Source organism: Hyperolius riggenbachi, chromosome 2, assembly GCF_040937935.1.
Source record: "Hyperolius riggenbachi isolate aHypRig1 chromosome 2, aHypRig1.pri, whole genome shotgun sequence".
NCBI lineage: Eukaryota > Metazoa > Chordata > Amphibia > Anura > Hyperoliidae > Hyperolius > Hyperolius riggenbachi.
In genome coordinates this window covers 416,554,019-416,575,714 of record NC_090647.1, presented here as the reverse complement: position 1 = coordinate 416,575,714, position 21,696 = coordinate 416,554,019, and the positions used below count along the sequence as shown (strand labels likewise).

At 43.5% G+C, this 21,696-nt stretch overlaps 1 protein-coding gene and 1 long non-coding RNA gene across 10 annotated transcripts in view; one reads left to right on the top strand and one right to left on the bottom strand.

Moving 5' to 3' along the window:
* The window catches only part of LOC137546881 (uncharacterized), a 43,863-nt gene extending 25,080 nt beyond the window's left edge, over positions 1–18,783 (bottom strand). Inside the window, exons 1-3 of one of the 3 annotated variants that reach the window (XR_011026392.1) lie at positions 18,635–18,783; positions 16,358–16,450; positions 5,628–5,803 (exon numbers count right to left, since the gene is read on the bottom strand). This is a non-coding gene — a long non-coding RNA (uncharacterized lncRNA). Of the gene's footprint in view, positions 1–5,415; positions 5,804–16,357; positions 16,451–18,634 lie in introns of those variants that run through there. The other 2 variants (XR_011026391.1, XR_011026393.1) reach the window with 2 other exon arrangements.
* The window catches only part of LOC137546880 (cyclic AMP receptor-like protein A), an 836,868-nt gene that overhangs the window by 74,759 nt on the left and 740,413 nt on the right, over positions 1–21,696 (top strand). For 2 of the 7 annotated variants that reach the window (XM_068269871.1, XM_068269869.1), the window contains exon 2: positions 15,782–16,042. The exons of the other annotated variants lie outside the window; for them this stretch is intronic. The gene's annotated coding sequence lies outside the window, so the exon portion shown is untranslated. The remainder of the gene's footprint in view (positions 1–15,781; positions 16,043–21,696) is intronic. 7 annotated transcript variants of the gene reach the window in all.

Here is a 21,696-nt window from a genome sequence, read left to right as displayed (position 1 = left end):
AATAAAATATTGTTGCCATACATTGTGATAGGGACATAATTTAAACGGTATAATAACCGGGACAAATGGCAAATACAATACGTGGGTTTTAATTATGGGGGCATGTATTATTTTAAAACTATAATGGCCATAAACTGAGAAATAATGAATTTTTTCTGTTTTTTTCTTATTCTTACCGTTAAAATGCATTTACAGTAAGGTAGCTCTTAGCAAAATGTACCACCCAAAGAAAGCCTAATAGGTGGCGGAAAAAACAAGATATAGATCTGTTCATTGTGATAAGTAGTGATAAAGTTTATAGGCTAATGAATGGGATGCATAAAGTGAAAACGACTGAGGACTGAAGTGGTTAAAGGGCCATATTAGATATTGAAATAAATGTCACAGTGAATCTTCTGTATGGTTGGTGTAACTACTGTGTGGATGTAAAAAAAAAATGAAATCTTTGGCGGTAGTGGTCCTTTAAAAGTTGTGCCTGGAAAATGGGGGCAAGATGTTCCTCCTCTCCAGTCCCTCCCCTGTCTATTCCTAACATTTAAGCAAACTCAAGGTGACCGGGATATGGAGGCTGCCATATTTATTTCCCTTTAAACAGTACCAGTTGCCTGGCAGTCCGAATTATCTTGTGTCTCTAATACTTTTTTTCCATAGACCCTGAACTAGCATGCAGCAGGTCAGGTACCAAGGTTTTACTGGATTAGCCATGTGCTTGTTCCAAGGTTTTGACTCCAACACTACTTATGCCAGAAGATCAACAGGGCTGCCAAGCAACTGGCATTGGTTACATGGAAATAAATATAGCAGCCTCCATATCCCTCTCACCTCAGGTTCCCTTTAAGCTCCCCATCTACCTACACCTAACACAAACTAGTACCATGCATTGGGGCTCAGCTGTAGTGTAGCTGGATGACTGCCACTCTAACATAAAGGTTATCGCCTGCTCTAGCTGATCCCTGGTGGCCAAAGAAACTCAGTGCTCAGCTATTTCTCCTCCGCAGCGATCCCCCGCTGCTAGAGCCAACCAATGCTTGGCTTCACTATAGTCTTCAGCTTTGGAGGAACAGGAAAGTGGGGGATTTAGCAAGCCTGTACTGCTCTCTGCAGTGAAAATAAACATTTTTATAACAAGGAATGCTTTCAAAAGTTATTTTATGTAGCTAAGGCTAGTTACTGAAATTTCAGTTTTGATAGTATAATCCCACATTAATGATGGGTTATGGGAGATCAGAAGGATGATGTTGTACCCTAGTAGCTATGCTGAGATTAGCAAAGTTATAATAAGCAATGATCACCCTGTGAGCTATCAATCACTATATCTACTGTATGTATATAATATATGTATTAATATAGGTGATCCCTTCCTAAAAATGCTAATGGGAATATAAAGATTAATTATATTGTTGATGGGGTGTATATCTATCTATCTATCTATCTATCTATCTATATATATTCTCTTCTAGATATTTGATTTTATGATTCGACTTTTAAATGGATTTTAAACAGCTGTAATGAGTGATCAATTATGAAATAAAGGGAAGAGGTCTCTGAGTTTGTGTATTACGTTATGTAACATTTACTTATGTGCCAAAAGCAAACTGTATTCTTATCAACTGTACTAAGGTTCAGCAGACCTGAACCAGACATCCTGCACGTGACCTGTCTGAATGAATGCTGCTTATTACTGTTAAATGCCAATTGTTACACAATTTTAAATGACCTTTTGATAGACAGATATAGTTCAGAAAAAAAAGCTGCTCAAGGATAGAGGAAATATGAAATGTCTGTTTCCACCTCTGCAACCGTTCCTTCATTTATAAAGAAATGTAATTTAGTCTTCAGTTTTAGTTTTTTTGCATTTGTGTCACTGTTATATAAATGCATAAGATTGCCTTCCAGTTCATTTTGATGAACATTTTAAACAATGCTTTCCTCATCTGAGCAATGGCCTACTGGTACTTACAAAGTTCTTTGAATGGCCTCTGCCTTGCCATGGGAGACTTACCAATTGCTGAGTTATTATATGTGGCCACTGCTGTGTCATCAAGGCTGGATTTATGCTTTTACCATCTCTATGCCAACTTTCTTGTGGCTCCTCTTCCATGTGCAGCCCCCTTTTGCATGGGTAACGTCCATGTACAGCAGACCCTTGCCATCATGTATAGCTTCCTTGGGCAGCAGCTCTCCGCTTTCAAGTGTTGTCCCTCATTTACAACCTCTTCAACTTTTTGATTTTCAGCCCCCTTTTCCATATGCAGCAAATCTCTTTCATGTCCAGCAGCCCTATAGGTCATTCACTGTCTTCTCTTTTTACTTTTTTCATCTGTTTCAACATACTGTATTTTCTCTTATTACTGTATAAAGGGCTTGACAAAAGGTCTTCTGATCCAAAATGCACTACTGCTGTCACACTTTTCATTTGTTTTGGAACTTTCTGGTGCCCGATCTACAAAGGTCTGAGTTAAATATGACTACTTACAAATGGGGCTTAACAGGTCGGCAGACATAGAGGAGCCACAAAACGGGTACAGGGCATTCAGACAAATTAAGAACAAACCTACAGTCCTTATCTCTCTTGTAATCTGTGGACTGCCTGTATTGCATTATCAATTTTTAGGATGACATTGCTATGTCACTGAATTCTGATTGACCACTACTGTGTCACTCAAGACTGAGAGAAACATTGCTGTGTCAGTACAGACTAAATGCAGTGCCCTATGACGAGGCTGAGGAGACTGCTGTTCACAGGAATATGTATGGCCCCTTCCATAGCACAAGAAACTAAGAGATATCAGTTGTGCTTTAGGCTACTTGAGGTGGCCACACACACGATACAATTTTTTAAATATCTGTTCAACTCAAGAATTGCAATACATTTTTCTGACTGGTCATATTTTTGAATTGTGGTACACACAAGACAGTCCGTGCACTGCTTCCTTAAAACACATTTATTCTTCCATTGATTGTCATCAGCAGGTGGATAGGCACATATGCAGTGACAGCTTAAGTTCATATACACATGTATTGATACGATCTGACCTGTGCCGTGGACGGGTGCGGGAGGGTGACCAGGGGGTGAGAGGACTGCGCAGGTATCCTAGGGCCTAGGATAACTAGGCCCTAGGATAACTGCACGTGAACAAGCGCCACACCGGCGCGAAACGACTGTCGCGCAGTCCTCTCACCTCCTGGTCACCCTCCCGCACCCGTCCACGGCACAGGTCAGATCGTATCAATACATGTGTATATGAACTTAAGCTGTCACTGCATATGTGCCTATCCACCTGCTGATGACAATCAATGGAAGAATAAATGTGTTTTAAGGAAGCAGTGCACGGACTGTCTTGTGTGTACTGTATTTGTATGGTGATTTATATAGCCTGTTTGCACGCTTCCACACACAAGGAACCAAGTTGCAGTAAGGAACAGGACGGGGTTGCATACTACCGCACGGTGCAGCAGACCCATTCATCCCCCCATTACTGAGTGCCGGACAACCAGCATCTTTTGTGTACTATATTTTTGAATTGTTACAATGTACCATACACATATGTTAATTTTTTCCCCAATTATGATAAAAATTATTGGAAGCTCTGAGCAAATTGCTAGGTGTGTATATTAATAAACTGACACACACATCTAACACACACCATACAATCCTTTTAGAAAAATTGAAGAAAAATTTCCAGCATTCCGGATCGGAAATCTGATTGCAATTTCCAGTCAGACATTTTTTTTTCGTTTGAGATCCGATTATATGTATCAAATTGCCATACAATCAGACCGTTTTATTGTATCGTGTGTGGCCACCTTTAGGCTGTTTTCACCTGCCGATGGCTAGTGGGAGCGGCCAGTGTAGTGTCCAATGTGGTCTGGCTGGAGCCCAGGGTGGATGTGTTCAGTCATAGCCTATATGGGAAACACATCTGCTTCTCTGGGATTATCACAGATGGCACAGAAGTGCGGTCCGCTTACCCCAATGGATCCGTCGCAGTGTGACAAGTGTGACTGGCCATTAGCTGTCAGCTTTGTGGTGCGGTAAAACAGTCAAAAAATGTCAGTTTTACTCAAGTGGTAACACAGCCTTATATTTCACTACTTCGTCACAGGAGATTGTGTGAGCTGTATTATATGACAGGTGTACACAAATATCAAAGCAAGGATGACAGGTCAGATTTCCAGCTCTTGATTGGTTAAGTTGAATTTGGGATGAATTGGAGAGACAAGTGTTCTTATTAATAACCTCTGTGGGTTCTCTACTGCATACCGGTAAGTGTTATATCGCCGCCGGTGAGCTGGGCCCTGGGTGAGCTGGGCCCTGAGTGAGCTGAATGACGACCTACCCTGATGCCACTCAAATTCTGGACAGCGTTAAAACCTATTCCCCCTCCGAGTTGTAGCAAATCGGAGGGAGAAGTAATTTGTGGTGTGGCAATTGCTGGAACCCTGAACCCTGCAGGGTGCGCACTATAAGCATTAGTGCTATTGTGGCACCCAACTGAACGCTATAACCATCTGCTTTGTCTCTGTTTCACAGTCATGAAGCGTGTCTTCTGTCTGAACTCACTCGCTCACTTGCAGAACTGCCCATAAACTGCTTTCATCTTCTGTCCTTCTTTATTGGCAGCACCCACCCGGCACCAGGCCCTTGCCCATACAGGGCAATCATATTCTTAAACGTCTCTGATGATTGTGTTGTCCCCACACCTGGACAAGACACAGAACATTTATATTGCACTTTTCTCCTGGCGGACTCAAAGCACCAGAGCTGCAGCCACTTAAAGAGCCGCACCATGGACTCATTGGGGAGCCTTACCCAAACACTCACTGTTTTACATACTGGCTTGAGCCAGGATTAGAATGTATGTACAATCAGTAAAAATGATTGATTTTGCTGCCAGCACTCTCCAGATTGAAAGGAGGTGGAGAGACCTCACTACTAGCTATTCCTAAAAGGAGGAAAATGATATTTGCAATCTAACTAGGATTACATCGTTAACAGGGGTGTTGCTAGCCCCAAAGATCAGTGGCACGTGCCCCAGGTCTATTCTTGGGTGCCCGGATGTCCCCCAGGAAGAGTCAGCTGTGGTGTCTCAATGGTGAGCATGCTGGGACCTGTAGTGCATCAATCAGGGTTATGCTGGGTGCTGTGTTACCTCTATGTGGGCCTACTGGGTGCTGTGGTGCCATGCAGGGCACTGTGATGCCTTTATAGGAGCATGCAGGGAGCTGTGGTTCTTCTATGGGGACATGCTGGGAGTTGTGGTGTCTCAATGGGAGGCCCATGGGAGAATGGGAGGGGGTGTGTGTTATTAATGGAGAGGGGGCTTCATCTAACATTTTTCTGGGCAGGCCTACTTAGACTGCTGTTAAGTTCATGTAAATTTGGCTTTACCCATGGCCACTCCCACATTCTGGTGCATGGCCACCCCATTTTCCAGCTGGAGGGCCCAAAAGTGCCCCGGAACTCTTAGGATACTAGCAACGTCCCTGATCGTTACTTTTATTATATGAACTATACACAAAAATATACATTAAAACTTCCAGATATATCTAGAAGCTGAACAGAAGATTGGTTGGATAGACCTACAGAGAAGAGAAAATGAAGATTGTCTGAAAGTTCAAAATACCATATTTGGTCCATATTTGGTCCAATAAGCGGTAAAGTCTTTTTGCTGAATAGTCAAAAGTATTGCATCTTAGCCAGTGTCTTGCTGGCCTGTCAGTAGATGATATTTGATAACAGATGATAGACGAAGAACCCAGGACAGTCACTCCAGCTTCCTTTAATCACCTATGATGCACCCTAAGAAAGACGTAAAGACACAAAAAATTGTTTGCAAGCTTGTCTGTGGCCCAGGGCATTGTGATTGAGAAGCATTCAGTCAAAATACATTTTAAAGTTGTGCTCTGGTCAGAATTACAAGAAGCCCAAATTAATTCAAACTTTCTCACTATTGTTGATTTTAAGTTACATATGTATTTACTGAAAGTGTATTCTTTCCTATTCTCTTAACTAATCCAAATCTGTGCTGTCTACTGTGGACAATGGTTGCTCCCTCCCTGGCTTAAAAAGGATTAATCAAAAAGGAAATGTAATGACATACAGTATATTAGAATGCAGTGAAATATTCAGGAGATCCACTTTAAGGTCAAATATCCTGCTTTCAGCATCAGAAACGCTTCCTTTATCTATATATTTCTGCATATTGGTATGTAGCTCCGCCCTCCCACCGAGGCTTAGCCTAGGCTGTTTTGTGGAATTCTCTCCACCCCCATGCATTTTGGGAGATCCGGCATTATTTTCACTGGCTTTAGAACTTCCTGGAACGAACCTTCCCAGAGAGATCACCTGCCAGTACTTAAAGGAAACATGAGGTGAAAATAAACTGATAGGATATACAATTGTATCTATCCTCCTTCTCCTACATTTTTTAGATATTTCACAGTTTTATTTTATATTTAAACCCTACTTTTTAAGTTTTTTCACTGTTTTATTGTCTCTACTCAATGACACATTCATTGAAGTATTCACGTTAAATCTATTATTATTATGGTAAGTATTCAAGCTAAAATCTATAAACTTTTGACCCTTTTATCTCATTATTTTTCTTTTTAACCATTTCAGCCCGCAGGTATTTTTTCCTTTATGCATCCAAGCAATTTTTACCTCCCATTCATTCACCAATAACTTTATCACTAATTCTCACAATGAATTGATCTATATCTTGTTTTTTTCCGCCACCAATTAGGCTTTCTTTGGGTGGTACATTTTGTTAAGAATTATTTTTTTTCTAAATGCATTTTCACAGGAATATTAAGAAAAAAATTTAAAAAATGCATTATTTCTCAGTTTTTGGACAATATAGCTTTAAAATAATACATGCTACCATAATTACAACCTATGTATTTTATTTGCCCATTTGTCCCGGTTATTACACCATTTAAATTATGTCCCTATCACAATGTATGGCGCCAATATTTTATTTGGAAATAAAGGTGCATTTTTTACAGTTTTGCATCCATCACTGTTTACAAGGTTATAATTTAAATTTTTTTCGTAATATACCCTCTTCACATGCATATTAAAAAAGTTTAGATCCTTAGGTAACTGTTTTTTGTTATCTTATTGTAATTTTTTTTTCATTTCGGTTAATTTTAAATGTAATAATGTGGGTTTATTTTATTAAAAAAAAATGCATGTAGATGTAGTTTTACTATTTTGCCACAAGATGGCCACAGTGAATTTTTTTTTTTGCTCAGAAAGACCGTGGCCACTGATAAGCAGCCGACGGTTTTTCTGCTGGGGACTTAGATCAATGAATAGGAACTATGTTCCCATTCATTAATCTCCGGGCTAACGAGGGGTGGCATGGGCGCTTGGGAGTGCGCAGACGCACACAACTGCACAGCAGCAGCCGCCTGGACGTGACAATCATGTCCAGGCAACAGGAATGATTAAACAATACACATTGCCTGGCTTTCCTACTGATCCTGTACCTCTAATACCTTTAGCCATAGACCCTGAACAGCCATGCAGATCAGAGGTTTCTGACTGGATTTGCTGCATGCTTTTTTCAGGTGTACGATTCAGACACAGCTAATGCCAGAAAGATTAGCAGGACTGCCAGGCAACTAGTGATGTTTAAAAGGAAACTATGGCAGCTTCCATATCCTTCTCACTTCAAGTGTCCTTTAAAGAGACACTGAAGCGAAAAAAAATAAATGATATAGTGAATTGGTTGTGTACTATGAATAATTACTAGAAGATTAGCAGCAAAGAAAATATCCTCATATTTTTATTTTCAGGTATACAGTATTTTTTCTAACATTGCATCATTCTCTAATATGTGCCGATTACACAACACTCAGCATTCAGGGCTCTTTTCCACTATGAAATGCGATCGCGATTCCGATCGCGATCGCAATCGCGTTTCAATTTCCACCATGCGATTGCGATTGAGCTACTATACTCATTATAGTACAGCTCAATCGCATACAAAACGCGGCAGGTCAACGATTGCGCTTTGACCAAAATCGCATCGCAATCGGATCGCACTAATGGAAATTGCTGCTGCAGTTTCCATTAGTTTAATGTACCTTGCGATTTGCGATCAGAAGCAAATCGCAAATCGCAGGCTAGTGGAAAAAGGCCCTTAAAATGATTCTTTCAGAGCAGTCTGTGAACTAATGACCTCTCCCCTGGCAGAGAAAAGGTAAATAGTTCAATAACAGTTGAGATAATAAAAGTCAGATAACAACCCTCTCCAGACTTTGAAAGTCGTAGAGATTAATGGCTTTTTTGCATAGAGATAACAACTAGAGTTTCTTAACTCTTCCTGTACTGGAAACAATTAGACTGATATATCTGATCTTAATGTTTTATTTCTTAGCTGTACTACACATACAAATCATAATATCATCATTTTTTTTTCGCTTCAGTGTCTCTTTAAGGCTGAATATTATATAATATTGTCAATAACTTGCTGAAAACAGCTGGACTTACTGTGCCAGAAATTCAGCCACACCCCTTACTGCCAGAGCCAACCTCTCTCCTCTCATTTATGGCAAGCCCACCTCCTATGTAGGTCTCATAAGTGGGGATGTCCCATCCTGCCTTTCTTGACCACATCATTGTGGCCTTTGATAACATCAGGAGCTAAAAATTGCAGTCACAAAGGACCAGAGCAGCTGCCATATAAAGTGACTCAGTGGTGAGAAAAATATGGAGGCTGCTATATTGTTTCCTTTTAAAAAATACATATTGTTTGGCTGTCCTGCTTATCATCTGCCTCTAATATTTTAAGCTACAGAGGCAAAATGAGTATTCAAGTTTGGTACGCAAACTAAATTCTGACTACATTAGCCATGTGGTTGTCTGGTTTGTAATTTTGATGCTAATTAAGCTAAAAAGAACAAGGCACATAGCCACACAATTTGCATATTTTTAAAGGAAATACATATGGCACCCTTCATATCTATCACTTTCAGGGTCACTTGAAACTTCCAGTGGAAGTGCCTGCCATCTTTAGGGACCTGCCAGGATTGTAGCCTTGCAGCCACTTACATGGATGAACTAGCATAAAGCAAGTCAGGTTTTATGCACAATTAAGAATTGTTTTACAGAGTTTATCTTTAAGCATGTCTGTTCGAGGTATGGTCTGAGCTGACTCTCTGACATCCATAATCATTTTGGTCACTGTTCAAGAGTTACTCAAGTTACATAATTCATCTTGAAATTTGATTCAGAGCCAGTCAGACAGCTTAATAATTAATTGAACTTTCACTCTGTCAATGTTCAAGAGAATTAACAGGTCAACATAACCTTTGCCAGTATCACTGAAATGGATGCTTAGCCATCTATTATCCAGCACTTTGTAATTATCTGTGTGATAACTGTGCTTCATTATGTTATTACTATGACATTTTGCTGAGATAGATTAAAGCACTTTCATAGCAGCACACTGGCTTAGAGGTTAGCACTCTTGCTGTGCAGTGTTGGTCTTTTGCCTTTGATTCCCACTCGTGTATGAAGTTTATATGTTCTTTCTGTGTTGGTGTAACTTTTCATCAAAAACCAAAACTCTTAGGTCAGCTGGCTTTCAACAAGGAACTGACTTCATTTTTGCATCTGCATTACTGCAGTAAATACTGTATATTGGACTGTAAACTCCTTCTGGTGAATACATTGATTTGAACGTTAGCATTATATGTTAGTTTGAGAATTAATAAGTGCCTGTCGCTGCCCGTTTCCACCTCTAGACAGTGCAGTTTCTAGGCTAAAATGCACCCAGGGCGAGGGTGTAAAAATTGCGCCCCCCCCCCCCTCCGCAGCAAGGTATGGGTGCCCGCAGTATAGGTTAGCCAGGTCTAGTTGCACTCAGTATAGATTCCCCCAGAATAGGTAGCCAGGCATAGCTGAGCCAGTATAGTTGCCTCCGGTATAGGTTAGCCAGGTAGGTGCCTCCAGTATAGTTGCCCCCAGTATAGGTTAGATAGGCAGGCATCCCCGGTATAAATTAGATAGGTAGTAGGTGCCCCCAGTACAGGTTAGCTAGGTGGGTGCCTCTAATATAGGTAGCCAGAATAGTTGCCCGCAGCATAGGTTAGATAGGTAGATGCCCTCAGTATAGGTTAGTTAGGTAGGTGCCTCCAATATAGGTAGCCAGTATAGTTGTTACCTGTATAGGCTAGCTAGGTAGGTAGGTGCCCCCAATACAGGTTGGATAAGTTAATGCTCCCACTATAGGTTAGATAGGTAGCTGCCCCCCAGTATAGGTTAGATAGGTAGGTGACCCCCTGTATAGGTTAGATTAGGTAGCTGCCCCTCAGTATAGGTTAGATTAGGTAGCTGCCCCCCAGGTTAGATAGGTAGCTGCCCCCCAGTATAGGTTAGATAGGTAGGTACCCCCAGGATAGGTTAGATAGGTAGCTGCCCCAATATAGGTTAGATAGGTAGGTGCCCCCCAGGATAGGTTAGATAGGTAGGTGCCCCCCAGGATAGGTTAGATAGGTAGCTGCCCCCCAGGATAGGTTAGATAGGTAGCTGCCCCAATATAGGTTAGGCAGCTGCCCCCCAGTATAGGTTAGATAGGTAGGTGCCCCCCAGGATAGGTTAGATAGGTAGGTGCCCCCCAGGATAGGTTAGATAGGTAGCTGCCCCAATATAGGTTAGGTAGGTGCCCCCCAGTATAGGTTAGAGAGGTAGCTGCCCCCCAGTATAGGTTAGATAGGTAGGTGCCCCCCAGTATAGGTTAGATAGGTAGGTGCCCCCCAGGATAGGTTAGATAGGTAGCTGCCCCAGTATAGGTTAGGTAGGTGCCCCCAAGTATAGGTTAGATAGGTAGCTGCCCCAGTATAGGTTAGGTAGGTGCCTCCCAGTATAGGTTAGATAGGTAGGTGCCCCCCCAGTATAGGTTAGATTAGGTAGGTGCCCCCCAGGATAGGTTAGATAGGTAGCTGCCCCAGTATAGGTTAGGTAGGTGCACCCCATGATGGAGGGGAGAGCCGCAGCCGCGGGGAGGGCAGCCCGACCTCTCCCTCCCTCTCCCCGGGCCGCCCTCCATGCGATTCCCCCCCTCGGACTGCAGAGTAATGCGCAGGGAAGCGCTCTCTCGCCGCCAGTCTCATCTCTCCATACACGCTGATACACACACACGCTGCTTACGGCTAAACAGGAAGCAGCGTGTATCGGCGTGTATGCAGAGATGAGACTGTCTGCGAGAGAGCAGCGCTTGGAACCAGGGAGGTGAGTAGTTTTCTATAGCGCTTCCCTGCTGCATTACTCTGCAGTCCGAGGGGGGATCGCATGGAGGGCGGCCCGGGGAGAGGGAGGGAGAGGTCGGGTTGCCCTTCCTCGCGGCTGCGGCTCCCCCCTCCATCACAGCGTCCCCCTCCCAGCAGCGCTCAGTGCGGCGGCACGGGCCACACGGCAGTAGAAACGGCCTTGCCTCTAGACATGCAAACATGGACACTTTCATTAGCAACCCTTTGTGAAAAGAGTAGAAACAACAACTGGTGTTGTTCTTGGTGGTCTAAGTCGCCTCAAAGTATCTATGTATGAGAGACCAGGAGCCCAATGGTGCAGTATCGTTTGTAAGAGTAGGTATATAGGTATATAATAATACTGTAAGAGTTAAACTCACAAAGGTGGGTTGCAACAAACTGCAACCACCATTCAGGCCTACGGGAAAATAACCGTCCCTGCTCTGTATTCCAGGTCCGCTTGGCAGGCTCTGGTCAGTCGCACTCATTGGATTTTATTGCTTACACTGATGCTTGCAACATGAGACCCCAAAGGGTTTGACTAACTTAAATACTGTGTTGGAGGCGCCCTATTGAATCTAACAACAGGTTAGTATATCTAGGAGTATATAGATATAACCTCTTTAAGGACAAACCACAAAAGGTAAGTATACTTTTTATTCATGCACATAAGACAGACAACGAGGGCTGGCCCGCTTCCTCAGGTAAATACAAAGTGTCTTGGCAGCAGTATAAACACGGACATAGGGCGCTCACGTCTGTGTTACAACTGCTGCCAAGGCACTTTTTTGTATTGACCTGAGGAAGCAGGCCAGCACCCATGATATGCATTGTCTATCTTATGTGCATGAATAAAAAGTATTCTTACCTTTTGTGGTTTGTCCTTAAAGAGGTAAGATCAATATACTCCTAGATATACTAACCTGTTGTTAGATTCAATAGGGCCCTCCAACACAGTATTTAGAAACCACTGTTTTTATTCAACACAATATTTAAAATAATAACAAAAATTAAAATGACATGAACTATAAAGATAGGACCCTTAACTTAAAGTTTTGATGCACAACCTTTAGAGGTAATCACTGCAAATAAGCAACTCCTGTTGCAGTCATTGAGACTTCTGCACCTGTCAACATGTAATATGCCTCATTCTTCCAGTGAAACCAGCTTCAGCTTTGTCTGACTTGAAGATTATTTTCTCCAGACTGCCTGTCCATAGAGGTTTGATAGGATTCAGTTTAAGGCTCATAGAAGACCACTTGAGATTAGTTTTGATCTTAGCTATCCTTTGGTGCTCTTAACTGTGTATTTTGGTTCATTACCCTGCATGATCTGTGATTTGCAGTAGAGCATCTGACATAGGACAGTACATTTCACTCTAAAATGTCTTGTTAGCCTTGCAGTCAGCAAAGAAGCATCAAAACGTAACCAAGGTTCCTCGGTGTTGCACAGTAGGTATGGTGTTCTAGTCTCTGAAAGATTCATTTTTTTTGTTCTATGCATAATGGATGTGACTTGCTAAAGCACTCCTGTCCTAAATTGCATCATCTGACGTTCTCCCAAAGCAGGGGTCAGGAACCTTTTTGGCTGAGAGAGCCATAAACGCCACATATCTTAAAATGTATTTCTGTGAGAGCCATACAATATGTTCCAAACTGGGACAGTGCACATGCGCAGCAGAGGGCTTGCATCCCCATTGCCATGGTGAAGTGTATTCAGTTGACCTGCGGGCAGTGGAAGTGTCAGTGTAACAAACGTACCTGGTGTGGTTAATGCAAGCTGCTCTGATTGTAGCACGCTTCCTCTTTGATCAAAGGCATCCCCGGCTTCCCTGTAGACGTGAATCAGAATGATGGCATCCCTGGCTCCCCTATAGATGTGGGTCGGCATGTTGGTTCTGGCAGGACGCGCGCATCTCAGAGCTGTCTTTATAGGCTGAGGAGGCGTGTCTGATGGGGTGTCAGCGGTGATGTCATCAGCTGACACCTTTTTGCAGGAGGATGCTGTCATTTCTGGGGGCTGGGCTTGTGCTCTGCCTCCTTGGTATTTAAGGCCAGAGTATTCACTTGCTCGTTGGCCTTGATACTAATCAGTTCGCTGGTTCTTGGCCTAGCTAGTGAGATTCGAGAGCTACATTAATATATTGTGTAGATGCACAATATATATGTACTCTAGTTAGTCAGTCTTGTATTTTTTAGTTATATTATCGTAATATATTGAAGTAACATCTTATTGTATATTTATCTGTGTACCGACTTTTGCCTGCCTCTTGACCTCGCTCTTGTCTCGTCTTTCTGTACCACTGCCATCTGATACACGTGTTCGACTTGGCCTGTCCCTGACTTCGTTATTGCCTGATCCGTACAATACGACTGACATCTGACTTATGTGTATGACCCTACCTGTTTATTGACTACGATATTGCCTTGCTACTCTGTACCTCTATACCTCGGACTTTGTTTACGACTACAGCCTGATCCTGACTGTGCTTTACATATTACTGTTTGTGTATACACTTGCACTTGTACGTTACTTCATCACGTATCAGCGTGATAGTCAGACAAGTCTTCAGCTTCTCTTGAGTTTCAGCAACATCAGCTATTTCCCCTAGAGCCAGACAGGAGAAATGGCGACTAACAACTTGTACAATTAGCTAACTGACTTGGGGGTTGATTCACTTTGTAGGACGAGATCCCTGCACTTTGGCCCAATATGCTGCCTGTCAATTGACAGGCAGCCTATTGGGCCAATCAAAGTTCGGGGATCTCATCTTACAAAGTCACTGGGCCTGACAGAGTCCAGAGTGGAACAATTGGAGCAGCTGCTTGTTTTGGGGTAGTGCGAGTAAGTTAGTAGTGCATGCTACAGCTGTAGCGTACCTACTTTGAAAATTTTGTTTGCGCTGCCACACTAAGCTCTGCTGCTTGAGCAGTGTAGCTTAGTGAATCATCACCTACTGATTTGTATGTGAGCCAGATGTAGACATCAAAAGAGCCACATCTGGCTCCCGAGCTATACCCTGTCCCAAAGTATTGTGACTTGTCAATAAGCATTTTAGAAAAATATAGTCTGGCTATCTTAACAGTGCAGTCCCCTGAGGTCCTTTTATATTGAGCTTACTATCACTCCAAAAATAATAGATGGTACAATTAACCATTGATGGGCCTTGAACATGAGCTTGTGTCTGCTTGAAAGTTGTCCTTGACTTTTTGTCTTAGTCGCACTATCCTTCTGTCCATATTGGGTTTGGTTTTCCTCTAAAGCATCTAGGAAGAAGCGATGCATGAGAGGCTTTGTGCTACTGCTCAGGCCCAGACCATAATCCTGTGTGTGCAGTATGGCCGTGGATGAGAGCGTGGCCATGGCAGAATATCTGACAAACCTTTGTCGGATATGCTTAGAAACTTTCCTCTTATAAAATATGCAACTTTTATCAGGTTCACTTTAAACATGCTTGGCTACATGTACTCTAGAGCCAGGACATTCTCTACATGGAGTTTGTATGTTCTTACCGTGTTTCCATGGGTTTCCTTCAGGCACTCTTCCTTTATACAATACCTTAATTGGCTTCGCCCCAACATTGGCCTTACACTATGGTAGACAAAGGACTATGGTGGGGATTAAATTGTGAGCCCCTCTGAAGGACAGTTGGCATCAAGTCAATATACTCTGTAAAGTGCTGCAGGAGATATCAGCACTACATGAATACTAAATAAATAAAACTAATAGACACCACCTTTCGATTAGGATGTACATGCCAACATCCTGCCACTTGTCTAAAGAGCGATATGAAAACATTTTTCTTTTAGCCCTTCACCATTGATATGGTATTTCTTGTTAACTGAAGAAAGCAACTTTTTTACTAGACATCTGAGAGCTCATGCAAAATGACTTCAGAAAGTGAGAATGCTTCTGATCAGTATTGCATTGTATTATATTGTATTGTCATGTTGAGTAGTTCAGTAATGTTTGAGCTTCTTTTTGAGGCTGAACATGATGATTAGGAGTCCCCAAAACACCACCTTAAGAGTTTCCAGCCAATAACAGAAAGGAGTTCCGTCCATATTATTATCAGATAAAAGATTGAGATTATGAAGTTTTTACAACATATGTTTGCCCAAAATTAACCATATAGCTGCTACTTTTAAGATCCGGTGGCCGCTCATGGCGCCGGAACACCGAGACCCACGCTGAGGCTCAAGCCTCTGGGTCTCAGCAAACATCTGACATCACTGGAGCGCATGGCGCTCAACTCCCATTGGATAAGCGGCGAGCGCGTTCTCAGTACGCGCTCCACTGCTGTAAACTGTGACCACGTCTGCACATTGCGTGGCAGCCTTCCTGCTGACACGCTGCCTTTTGATTGGTTACTTTGTTTTCGGATTGGTTAGTCATTGTATAAAGCTTAATTGAGCTCCCTCTGTCATCGCCCGTGATAGCTTATGCTGTGGCTTGTTTCTGAGATTGCGCTCACACTCCTGATTGATCTTGTTGATGACTTTCCTGTATCCTCACCAAGCTTTACTCTAGATTGATCCCTGTTGCTGACCACCGCTTGTTTCGGACCACGTCTTCTGATTGGATTACCTGTTGCCGACTCTGCTTGTACCTGGATTTGCCTGATTGCCGCCTGGATAGACCCCTGCTTGTTAAAGGACTCCCATGAACTCAGCCTGGACCGACATTAGCTTGATCTGACCACGCTTCCTGTAAAGTGTTTGAACTGCCTACCTACTCTCACCTAGCTATCATCTGGACTGCCTCAGCCTTCAGGCCTCAGGTGACGATATCACTTGTGAACACTGTGCCTTGTATTACTCCTATTGCTTCATCTGATGAATACTATCTGTCAGCCTGTATGCTACGTCTACCTGCAGCGTTGTTGTAGTTCCAGTTAAGTAGGAGTTTGTGCAGGTGTTATGGGCTGGGCTATAGGTCAGTCATATGGGCATACAGCCTGACCTATAGTCATTGACCAGACAAGCCTGACACTATTATTATTTTTTGCTGGATTTATATAGCGCCAATATACTGTATTACGCAGCTGTAAGAGGCAATCATATAATATACATTAATATAGTTTATAACGGCTTACCTAGTTTCAGGGGGTTACTTCTACTTTTTCTTCACTACGTATCTTCACTTCATTTATGCTGTATTTTCCCTTAGTTAGCAGAGACTTTTCTTTCTGCTGGGAATACACAGTTTGTTTTTTAGGTGATTAGATGGTTCAATAGATAATTTCCAACATGTCAGATCTCCCTTTCGATTCTTTTGCTGCTCGATTTCTGAAATAAGTGAATGGAAAAAGATAAGAAAAACGAGCGGAAGATGAGAGAATCGACTGCAGAATCGAGCGGCAAAAACGATCGAGAGGAGAAACGCACAGCAGAAACGAACCGCGTATTCCCAGCATAAGATGAACTTGAGCCAGTCACTAGGACTGGACTGCAATGAAACGCCACAAAATGATCAATATATTCTTGCTCATGTATACACCTGTATGCCTGTATTTGGTAAATACATTTCTTAAAAGCTTGAGACGATCGGGAGTCCACGTTGAGATATCTGCCTGACTGTAAGAATGTCGAACTGCTAAGTGCAGCCATTCGGGCTGTTGGTGCCAACAAAGTTGGTAACCCCTAGCAACCATAAATCACGTTTTGACAGCAGCGGCGTACAAAAAATAAGGTTACAGACAGTGCTAATAGGGGTAATAGACAACACAATGCAGGTCAAGAGCAATAAAATACACAACGCCAGATCATACACTTGAAAAGTAGTCCCAATAATACAAGTTCACAAGACAAGTATGACTAGATCTATTCGAAACTGGAAGGAATAGATGTTGGAAGAAACTGGTAAGCTTCTGAGAGAGACTGACAGCGAGGTAAGTATGTAATATTTAATTGCAGGCACATCATGTGTTTATTTTAGATCATTTTACTCGTTTAAGATACCCTTTAAGGCTAAGTTCACAGTGGGGTGTTAAAGTATAGAGATGGCCCGAACTGTTCACCGGCGAACAGTTCACCGGCGAACAGTTCCTGGCGAACTTCCATGGTTCGCGATCGCGGAGAACCACAAACTTTTGCAGAAGTTCGATTCACCCCTATAGTGCATCATTGGGGTCAACTTTGACCTTCTACACCAGTCAGCAGGCACATTGTAGCCAATCAGGCTACACTCCCTCCTGGAGCCCCACTCTCCCCTTATAAAAGACAGACAGCATCAGGCATTGGACTCACTCGTGTGCCTGCAGTAATTAGAGAAGGGAAAGCTGCTGCTGAGAGAGCTATAGGGAAGCTTAGTTAGGCTCTTGTAGGCTTGTTAGCTTGCTCCTTGCTGATTCTTATTGCTAAAAAAGCACCCCTCAACTTTTTGTGTGGCCCATTTTATATACAGCCCTGTCAGCCAGTCGCAGCTGGCCTTTGGCACCTTAATTCCTGCTGTGCCACTGCCAGGCCCAGCATATTCAGTGATTACCTGTGTGTGTGACAGGCAGCTGCACACTTGTAAGCCCAATCACTGCACCTGTTCACTGTTCAGTGCACCTACCTACCTATACCTACTTGAGCGCATGCATTGTTAATACCACCAGTCATTGCACCTGTTCAGGGTACGTGTGTGTGTGTGTGTGTGTGTGTGTGTGTGTGTGTGTGTGTGTGTGTGTGTGTGTGTGTGTGTGTGTGTGTGTGTGTGTGTGTGTGTGTGTGTGAGAGAGAGACACAGGCAGCTGCACATTTGTAATACTAGTCACTGCAACCTGTTCACTGCACCTGTGTAACCGTACATTGTATTAGTCAAGTCAGTGCATACCTTTCACTTCATCCCCCCAACATGGACAAAACAAAAGGCAGAGGCAGGCCACCTGGCAGGTCTGTTTGAGGTCGCGCTGTCATGATTTTGTGCTGCCCTCGACCAAAGTAAAGTGTTCAGAAGAAGGCACATGCCATCAACCCCCAATATTGTCAGGACGTAGTTGAGTATTTCATAGAGAAAACCTCATCTATCTCAGCCTCCGCACGGAAGCGTGACATATCTTCCTCCTCCTGCTCTGATTCTGGCACCCCACTTAACACTCTGTCGGCCGCCTTCACCAAAGTGCCATCGCCCCAGGGCTCAGCGGTGTGGACATTTTTTTGTGTGTCTGCCTCAGATGAGAGCAATGCCATCTGTACTCTCTGCCACCTAAAATTGAGCTGTGGAAAGACCAAGACCTGCGTAGGGACAACTACCTTACGAAGGCACATGTTTACAAAGCACAAACTACAATGGGATGACCACCTGAGGAAAAGCAGCACAGAAAAGCAAATCCACACACCACAGTGGAAGATACCAGGCCACAATTTTTTCTCAAAAAAGGCGATACCTAAACTGTACCGTGATGTTGAAAGGTGAGATCTCTGGCACACAGCGTTGGGTCAAGGGTCCATCTGACCACGTGGTCTGCAAAGCAAGGTCAGGCCTGCCCAAAGACTAAGGCCTCAATTCACTAAGCTTAACTCCTGTATTTAATAACTCTTCAGAGCTGTTTTACAGTTATCACAATTATATCACCATGGTGATAACTGTAAAACAGCTCTGAAGAGTTATTAAAGACAGGAGTTAAGCTTAGTGAATTGAGGCCAATGTCATTCCCCACACACAGCATCTCTGCCTGCACGCCGTGTGACTGCCTGCCCCAAGACTAAGTCGCTCCCCACACAGCATCTCTGCCTGCAGGCCGCTTGACTGCCTTCTCCGCCACCACCGACAGGGTCCACCAGGACTCCAGGCGGCCACTATAATAATTTTTCTGGTGCGTGTACATGCCTGCCTAATTTTTCTGGCTGCACTGCGGCTGCAACAACAAAACAAAAGGCATGTACATGTGCCAATTCCCCTTTGTGATCGTTATCTTGCAGCAGTGAAAGGGCTTGCGTATCACAATGAATCATTGACCGCCGGCTATATGAGTCTCGGGGGGTGGCACACCAAAGATAATAAGGTCATTGCTTCATTGTGAACAGACCAAATTCGATCAGCTGGACAATCACTGTTGTTCTGTCATTGAGCTACCTCAGCCTGGCGACCATATGGGCTTGAAAACCGCTATCGCCTGCACTCTCGCCATAGTGCGCACCAGTCCAGCATGGCCATCACAACACAAACAGCTGTCTGCGGTGCGTTACACAGTGAGTTTGGTGTGTCAGTGTGAAACAGTACTCTAATTACACTCCCTGATTGATGTATACACATGCAAGATGTTTTAAAGCACTTTAGGCCTGCAATTTAGCATGCAATGGGATTTCTGTCCTTAAAACGCTGCTTTGCGTCAAATCCAGATTTTTCCCCGGGACTTTTGGCATCTATCCCACTCATCCATGCAAAAACTCAGATGTTAGACCCCTTGAAACATCTTTTCCATCACTTTTGTGGCCAGCATAAATGTTTCTAGTTTTCAAAGTTCACCTCCCCATTGAAGTCTATTGCGGTTCGCGAAAGTTTGCCAGTTTGCGAACATTTACGGAGGTTCGTAAACCTAAAATTGGAGGTTCGGGCCATCTCTAATAAAGTATGATGTAGCGATGGCATTTTTATATACAGAATCGCACTGCAATTGAAAGTCTATGTGATGTTCAGACTGCATCCGGTGCAATGCAATATTCCAACACAGTGCATGCGCAGTACATTGTTGCATAACATGTGCATTAAGAGTGGCAGTGAAGCATACTTTTTAATTGACTGTATGCTTCACCAGTGTTTTCCCCAGAATTTTTTTCAGCTGAAAAAGTAGGCGGGTGAGGTAAGGTGAGAGAGTGCAGGGCCAGTGCTTCTATGAGCATCTCTCCTTACAGCATAGGAGGTGAGTCGATGACAGCTGGGTGCTCACCAAAACTAGCTGGGTGGAGCACCCGGCTAAAAGAGCCTGGGGAGAACACTGCTTCACTGTATGGGACACAATGCGTGCATAATGTGATGCAACTTTTCCCCTCCTTATGTCCCTATTTTTATAGGAATGCAATACAGCTCCCACCAGGCCTGGACTTTACAAAAGGTACTGTAGTTTTGTGCATACATGCACCTTATGTGGTTGAGGAGGATCCCTTACCCAAATGTCCTCCTCCTCGCTCTCTCAGCAACCCCTGCTCTACTGGCATAATAGCAGCGATCACAATTGTGACCACACTCTTGTAGGTGCCTTTACCTGGCCGCCACCTCCAAGGCCACCATGCAGTAACATGGCTCTGCCAATATCAGGCGTGAACACGTAGCTCCGCCCCATATCAGAACTGATTGTGTAGCTCCGCCCCAATCACATAGCCATGCCTCTCACAGGAACCTTCCTTTCTGAGGTAATAAAAAAAAAAACATGTGAAGCTTTACTTACTTGGGGCTTCTTCCAGCCCCTAGAACTCTGTGTCTCTCACCGCAGCTCCGATCTTCTCCTGGGTCCTTCTGTCAGTTTTCGAATGGATTACGGACCCATAGTACACGGCAACCCACCTGGAGGGACAGGTCAACCCAAGAGAAGAGTGGAACTACACCAAGGAACACACAGACTTCTAGGGGCTGGAAGAAGCCCCAGGGAAGTAATGCAGCATATTATTTTTTTTGAACTCAGAATAAAAAAAATAAATCATCATTAATAAACACCCTTTCTCCATTTACCCACTCCCCCTTAATATTTCTCACTCCCTCTTCCCCCAGACCATTAATAAGCTCTCCTCACTCCCACAGCACCCTCAACCTCATGCCTCTCTGCATTCCCACCTCCCAGCACCCTCATTAGCCCTCACTCTCTTTCCCTCTTCCACTCTCTCTCAGACCCTCAATAAGCCCTCCTCCTCTCTTCACCAACCCACTCCACAGCACCCTCAATATGCCCTCTGTCCTCTCAATTTGTATGATATTAGTATCAATTTCCTTGTGATTTGTATAATCTGTTTGTTGTTGGTAATATAGGCCCTGATGCACGATGTGTGCAGCAACTTTACCTGTACTTTGTACAAAAAGGCAAACTATCCCTTAGACAGCACCACTGCAATATTCAGGGATTACCTGAGGACAGTCAAGCAGCTGCTCATGTAAGGTATAAAAATACATATAACATATATCTGTGGTGGGGGTTTCACCACAGACAGCGGGTCCTAATGAAGTGGTCATTTGACCTCGATATGGATTAAGGGCGCTCTAACGACAGGGCTCTCCCCCACCTGACTGACTAATGGTTTGTATGGGTAACCACAGGTAACGCTACCCCTCCATTTTTTGCGCTGCCGTTGCAATTGATTGCACTTAGGAAGATTTACAGGTGTATAAACAGCAGAGTAGCTCACCTTCCTCCAGCGGCAGCGATCTGCAGACATTTCGCGTACTGCGCGGATTCCCCTAGTGACGGCTCATGTTAATGACTCATTTGACTCATTAACAGGAGCCGATGAGTCATTA